General features: G+C 37.8%; 1 pseudogene; it reads right to left on the minus strand.

Moving 5' to 3' along the window:
- Positions 1–1,181: 1,181 nt before the first annotated feature.
- LOC103744866 lies at positions 1,182–2,281 on the minus strand (annotated as a pseudogene).
- Positions 2,282–7,668: the final 5,387 nt, after the last annotated feature.

Genomic DNA, 7,668 nt, shown 5'->3' on the forward strand with positions numbered 1-7,668 from the left:
TTGGTAACAAAATTGAAGGGATATAGTGGTGCAGCTGGAGAAAAAAATAATAAATTTTTAAAAATTTTATGTGTATGAGTATATTGCCTGCATTTGTGTAAGTACACCTGTGTCCTACAGTGCCCACAGAGATCAGAAGGAGGACTGGGAATCCCTTGGAACTGGAGTTATGCATACAAATAAATAATACATTTCTTTACTTGGTAACAAAATTGAAGGGATATAGTGGTGCAGCTGGAGAAAAAAATAATAAATTTTTAAAAATTTTATGTGTATGAGTATATTGCCTGCATTTGTGTAAGTACACCTGTGTCCTACAGTGCCCACAGAGATCAGAAGGAGGACTGGGAATCCCTTGGAACTGGAGTTATGCATTATTGTTAGCCACCATGAAGGCAACAGGAATGAAACCCAACCCTCTGCAAGAGCAGCCAATGCTCTTAAATACTGAGGCATCTCTTCAGCCCCTTAAAAATATTTTAATAAGCCAAAAAGCACACTCAAAATTCAAAGAAAATTAAATAAGCACTGTAGGGAATTCTGCTTCTGAGTATAATTACAGTAATTTTTATCTGACTAAATTATCTTGTGTAAAAAGAACTGTAAAACATGGACATATCACAGTAAGTACACTGCCATGAAGTAATCATACTACTCTCATGAGATGTGTAGCTTTGACTGGGGAAAATTCACAAACTAGGCTTCTTCTTCCCTGGTTTTTAGACTAGCCCCATACATTGAGTTTCAGTGGTGAAGCACGGGGCCTTTCTGGATAGGAGATCCCAGACTCCCAGACACTAAGAATAAAATGGATGCTAAATAGTCTGCTCAAAATCCAAACAGGAAGGTGCAAAATAGATTTTCTTTCAATAAATACCTGCCTTTGCTTTTATCCCCACCCCTAACACAATCAGTTCAGAGAAAAAGCCTTCACATCAAGTGCCAGTTGGGTGTGGGCATGCAGGAGTTGGGTAACTCTAGTTAGCTTCTGAAAGTGAGCAGGGACCAAGGCCTGGAAATGGGAGAGAGAGCCTGGCAGACTCAGTCCTCCTGCTTAGGACTGAAGTCACAGATGCCCCAGTGGCCTCTCAGTGCCCTGGTCTAGGTCTTTAACCATGTTTGTCACCAACAGAGGACTTGGCATTTTCCCACACCCCTTGGATCAAGACAGGTAACTGGTCTCATTCCACAGTGACAGGAACATTTACATCTCTAGGGACCATGCTCTGAAGCTCGAGCCTGATTTCAGGGGAAAGCTGTGGGTGGGGCTGCAGCTAGAGCCGTTCATGCAGAGCCTCCTTCTGGTTTGTGGCTAAGTGGGCCTTGTAGCTTTGTGTCAATGCCAGGAGGCCCTGATTCCAGGGCAAGGACAGCTGGTGCCTCTCTCTTTGGAAGCCCAGGAAGTGGAAGACAAGGGCATCCAGCACCTGGTAGCACAGGAAGATGCCGTTGGAACCACAGAATTCCATCTCAATCTTCAGCACAGCCACACTGTAGTGCAACAACACAGGATGGAGCACGTGGGGATGATGCTACCCATGATGATGAGTTCTAGGAAGGTAGAAGTGCTGGACTCACACAGTGGGATCGGGATTCCTTTGAACCAGGCCCCAGATTGGAGCAAGGCCTTACTGAGTGCCACATAGTGATGAAAGTTGAGTCATTTGTTTTCAGCAATGTGATCTTGTACCCCGAGGGAAAAGGACAAAGTTGTAGAAGCTTTGAGAGAGGAGTTCCTTCAGGTCAGTGGCAAAAATCCTGGTGGCTAGGTACAAGGCAGCTGTAGTCCAGGTCTCAGGGTCTGAGTCATTTGGAGAATGCAGGGATGATCTTAAAAGCCTTGGGTAGTTTCCCGCTGCAGTACTTAGATAACACCTCCAGGACCCATTTGTAGACATCCAGGACCCCTTTATAAACCTCCAGGACCGGGAAATTAGCATAGGGAAGCCTGACACCTCTGACAAGACAGTCTGTTTCTCAGTGAGTTTCTCCATGATGACGTCAGCCATGGTACGCCTTACTGGAAGGTTCTTGTTCTTGGATTTTAGTGAAACATTCTCTCTCAGAGTCCACTACTACCTCTGCTTGGTGGTCTGCACTAACCATTTTGCATGCCTTTTACAGGGTGGTTCACCCCTTATCCTTCTATAAGATTCATCCTGGCCCCAGACTTTTGGCATGCTCCCGCAGTTTGGCCGTCTCCAGCCCTGTGTCTCAAACTCTCCTCCGGCTGTGCGGCTTGCTGCAAAATCTGTGGTTCGCTCAAGTGGGGTCCCACATATTCTTCTCTGTGAACTTAGGTCCCCACCGTCTTTTCCCTGGTCCCCAGTCAGAATCTGATGGGCCAGAGACACAAGTTTCTCGAGATTCTGATCCTCACGGATCATACTGAATTTGGACATCATTCTCAAAAAACTTCACTACAAGGTTGACATGTGGTGACCCGTTAAAAGGAGAGACTGCTGCACTTGCACCATGAATTTCGATGACCCAAAATAGGTATTTTAAGCATTCTCTTCAAAATATTTTCCACAACTCTGGTTGATACTTGAAAATTTCATATTTAATGAGCCGAGCATGGTAGCACATGCCTTTAATCCCAGCACTTGGGAGGCAGAGACAGGTGGATTTATAAGTTCGAGGCTAGCCTGGTCTACATAGTGAGTTCCAGGCCAGCCGGGGCTATAGAGAGACCCTGTCTCAAAAAAGACAAAAAATAAATAAATAAATAAATAAATAAATAATAATAAATAAATAAATAAATAAATAAATTTAAAAGAAAAGAAAATGAAAGCAGCTTAAACAAAAACAGAACACTTGAACAGCGATCAGAGATAGCACCCAAGAAAAAGTACCTGAAGATGGACTCTAAAAAGTGGTTGCCCATGCAAATAAGTTTTTGACAAAACATATGGAACCATATAATTCACAGCTTCATTGTCATAATGTCTAGAATACAACTTAAATTGTTTTAGTGTAAACAACGGAGAAAACCAAACATTAATTTAAAAAAAAGCTTAATTAAAACTTGTCTTGATATGATCCAAATATCAGAATTAAACAGGATTTTAAAGACATCTTTTAAACCCATCTCCAATAAAGTAAAAGGGCTGCATTCCTTACAGAAAATTACAGAAAATTTCATTAGTGATATAATCTTTAAAAGATAAAATAAATCATTCTAGAGTAAACCTTGTTTGAAAAAAAATCTAGATAGATGAATAAAAATATACATTATAAAAGCACCATGACTGAAATGATAATATCACTGCTAATATACATACAAAACACTGTGTGGTAGGGCATCTGAATGTTTGAACTCAAAGAAATAGTGCCTGAGGAAGAAAACATAAGTGAAGAAATGATTTAAAAAATTCCACAATTAATGAATGATTGTGATGATAAATTTTAATTGTCAATTTGCCATAGTGTTTCAATAAGTTATTGCTTATGTTAGGTGTTCTATGGGCAGGTCTTTAGGGGATTATTTTGATTATATTAATTGATGAGAGAAGACATTACCATTACAGTATCAACATTCCCTGGGCTGGGGGTTCTTGGTTGTATAGCAGTGGAGAAGCATAGTTCAGATTAATGTGGACATGCAGTAATCCATGCTCTCTTCTCCTGACTCTGGATATAATATGACTAGCTGCTTCAAGTTCCCACCACCTCTATTGTCCCAAAATGACAGACTTCAATCTGCAATTGTGAACTAAATAAATATTCTCCCTTTTAGTTTTCTTTTTTCAGGGTATTTTCTCACAGTATGAGGAAATGAGACCAGACAATTACCAAAATTTACAATAATTACCTGACTTTAATAATAATAGAGGTGTAAAAGGAGATCCTCATTTTAAGTAATATAAGCTGAGTACAGAAAGACAAACACCACATGATATCTCTCATGTGGAAAATCTGAAAGACTTAACTATATTAAAATTGCTAGTAAAATGTTACTTAATATAGTGTGTTCCTTTCCTTCTACTGTTTGTCCTGGCATTGAACTTGGGTCATCAGGTTTGGCAGCAAGTACTTTTACTCACTGAGCCATTCACTGGCACAGTAGATGACTATATTACAATAGTTGATAATACAGAATACTGTGCTGCATAGACAATGATTTTTCTTTATTATTTTGTATATGATTTTATTTTTCAGTATTTACTGTGCTTTTTCATTTTCATGTAGAATTGCCGGACCTCTCATTGTTTAGGGGTCATGGCACAACAATGAAGTTGTTTTTTAGATCATTGTCTTTCTCTAAATCTACACTATTAATAACTTACGTTTACACTTCAGGTATAAGAGCTTTGTAAAACAACTGAAGACATTTGTTCTGCTGCTATGTCTTTCTAAGCCAATGGTTCTTGCCTCTAAATTGGTGTTCTGAATGCTTCTATTTACTCTTTGTCTTTAGTGTAATGAGTTGACCCTAACTGGCATGAATATACCAATTATCTCAGCAGAATTGCACAGAAAAACAGTATTATCTAATTTTCTGTGATGAGACATCTGTGTCAATGAAATAGAAAATCAAAGCCGCCTTTTTTTTCTGGTGAAATATAATGCAAGCTGCACTGATATGCTGTCATTTTGACTTCTTGATTTCAGTGTCATTAGGACATGGAATAAATTTGGAAACTATTTGTTCTTTATTTTGTCTCTCTGTATATCAACATGTTATTTTACATATCTCTTACTATATATCACTACTTAAGAAACCTGTCAGAATATAATTTCTTAAAGCAATTGTTTTCAGAATTCTACAGTCTGGCAGGTACATATTGATGGCTAATCTGTTAGCTCTTTTCTATCTCTCTAGCAACCCTAGTTACATGTTGGCTAAACCAGAAACATGCAAAGTATTTTTCCCCTAAGTCTTCAACCTATTCCTTTATTATGTCCCTTGCTCTTTCTAAACTGACGAATGACATCTGGAGTTACTAATGAAGTAGATCAGGAGGTAGTAAGTGGAAGCTTCTACTATTCCCAGAATGGTGGGGTTTTTTTTGCTCAGTAGAACTTATTTCATGTGCGTGCGCGTGCACACACACACACACACACACACACACGTATCATATACAAATTTCTACTCTTCTCTAATAAAAGATTAATGTAAAGAAATAAATAAGAACTTTTAGGGATGTGCACATAGCTCAGTTGTAGAGTAGTTCTCTAGGATGTGTGAGGCCCAAAGTTCAATCTCTGGTACCAAAACATAAAATAGTTTAGGTTTGTTATAGTAGTCTACACATAGCACATCAACAGCATCTAACAGGTAGAAGTTGGAAGATACAAATTCAGCTTCATAATCTACTACAAAGCAAGCTTGAGGCACCATATCCAACAGAAGAGAGAGAGAGAGAGAGAGAGAGAGAGAGAGAGAGAGAGAGAGATTATTTTCAAAACTATTTTAATTAAGGAGTTTTGTATTCTTCATTTTTTAAAGTTAATCTACCCTTTCTTTTAAAAGAAATAAGCAAATGATAGAAGAGTAGGGGAATATTATCATATAGACATTTATTAAATGAGCATTAGAGTCTGTGTCATCTCAAAATAGCCAATAAATAACATAATTTTAAAAACAAGAAGGCAGGCTGGAGAGATTGCTCAGTGGTTAAGAATATTGGCTTTTCTTGCAGAAGATCTGGGATGAAATCCCAGCACCCACATGGCAGCTAACAACTATCTGTAGCTCCTGTTCCAGGGGATCCAACTACCTCTTCTGTCCTCCGTGGGCACTGCACAACAAGGGTGCACTTACCTACATGCAGGCAAGGAACTCATATGCATAAAATAAAAATAATTTTTAAGAAAGACAGAAGAAGATAAGAAAGCAAGTATTGTACAATGTAGTGATGTATTGCCTGGAAGCCCCCAGACCCAGTTTCAAGGGGCCATCATTACTGAGCATCTATGTATACTGTTCAGCAATGAATCTGGCTTTCACACGGCTCTCACCATTTGACAAATACACTCTGAATGGTGACATTATGGAATGGTTTAATGTAGTTTGGATTTATAATGGTGTTTCCTCATTGTTTTCTGTTTCTTATATATACTCATTATGAAATTATAATGTAGATAATAGCATGATCATTATCTCTTTATATCTAAATTTTTCACAGCCCTTCTGTCTTTCATCTACCTTGGTACTTTCTTCTCACATTTATTATGTTTATTTTCCCACATTATATCCAAATGCTTTCAATTTGTTAACTTTAAGTCGAAGGCTCGTGTGTTCCTGAATTTGGTTTCTTATTATATATTGCCTTATAGCTGTTTCCTTTCTTCTCTTTCTGGGCATGTAATAAATTTAATTTTAGGTTTCAAGTTTTAATTTTAGCTTAAACTGTGCTTAGTTTGCTTATTTTTCTATATTTTCTACATTAAAATTCCCTTTAATATTTTTAGAGTTTTTTTTAACTCATTAACTTTTTACATGCTGCCAAGTCTGTCATATTTCCAGTAGATGAAATTTTTTATTCTAATACTTAAAAGTAATCATTACCTTGAATTTTTGGTCTTAGTTTAAGATACTTATTTCATTATTGTCTTAGTCTTTTGTGGTGCTGTCATATAACCTTACTGATTGGGCAATTTATAAAGAATGTACATGTAATTTTCACATCTTTGGAAGCTGGTCAATCTATCATCAAGACACTAGCCAGTTTTATGTGTATAGTGAGGGCATATTTCTGCTTTCAAGAGGGTACCTCGCTGTTGTATCCATTAAAGGCAATGAGTGTTATGTACTCACTAAGCAAAAGGTTGTAGGGTTAAAGTACCTCCAAAGGCTTGCAGTCAGGCATTCATCATTATACGCAGGTAGAGCCCTCACACGTTTTCAACCTAAAGGCTTCACCTGTTACTGTTTGTGTACTGAAGATTGTTTCGATCTGAACTTTGGAGGAGTCACAAAGCATAGTAATTTTCACATTTGCCAGAGATCATGGAATTAATTAAAGCTAATTATTTTTCTTTTTGTTCTTTTCTAGTCATTCCATGTACATGTCTTTGTTGACTGTTTCATTGCCTGTAGTTATGCTGACTCCCTCTTCGGGTTCTGTAAGATTAAATTTTAAAATATAGTGGAAGGTACATTTCCTTCTTGTTATTCTTGAAAATTCCACGGATCTCTCTTTGACTAGAGATTCCTATGTAAACTATGCTTATTATCTTAGATAATAGGATTCTTATTGTAAGTAGGTTACATGGTATAGACTCTCATCTTTCACAATGTAGACTGACTGTGGTTCTGATATGAAGGAAGAAATATTTGAAATGCTCACCACATAGGAATGGAGTTTACAGCAGTGGACATAGCCATATAGTGAGTTTCCAGTCTTAAAAAATGGGTTTTGATTCATTAACTTGCCTGGGAATAGACTCACTTCAGTCCCTGGGGACCAGTATGAACTTCATACTTGAAGTTCTTTTTTTATTCTCCTCTTCTTCCTCCTCATCTTCCTCCTACTTCTCATTATCTTTTGCCTCCTCCTTCTACTTTTATTTATTTTTTATTTTATATGTATGAATGTATTGCCTGCATGTAGGTAAGTGCACCTGTTTCATGCAAAGCCAACCAAGGTCAGAAGAGGGTGTCAGATCCCCTGGAAGTGGAGTTAGTACTGTTGTTAGCCACCATGTTGGTTCTGGGAATTG

The sequence above is a fragment of the Nannospalax galili genome, unplaced genomic scaffold, assembly GCF_000622305.1.
Source record: "Nannospalax galili isolate Female #2095 unplaced genomic scaffold, S.galili_v1.0 scaffold303, whole genome shotgun sequence".
Classification (NCBI taxonomy): domain Eukaryota; kingdom Metazoa; phylum Chordata; class Mammalia; order Rodentia; family Spalacidae; genus Nannospalax; species Nannospalax galili.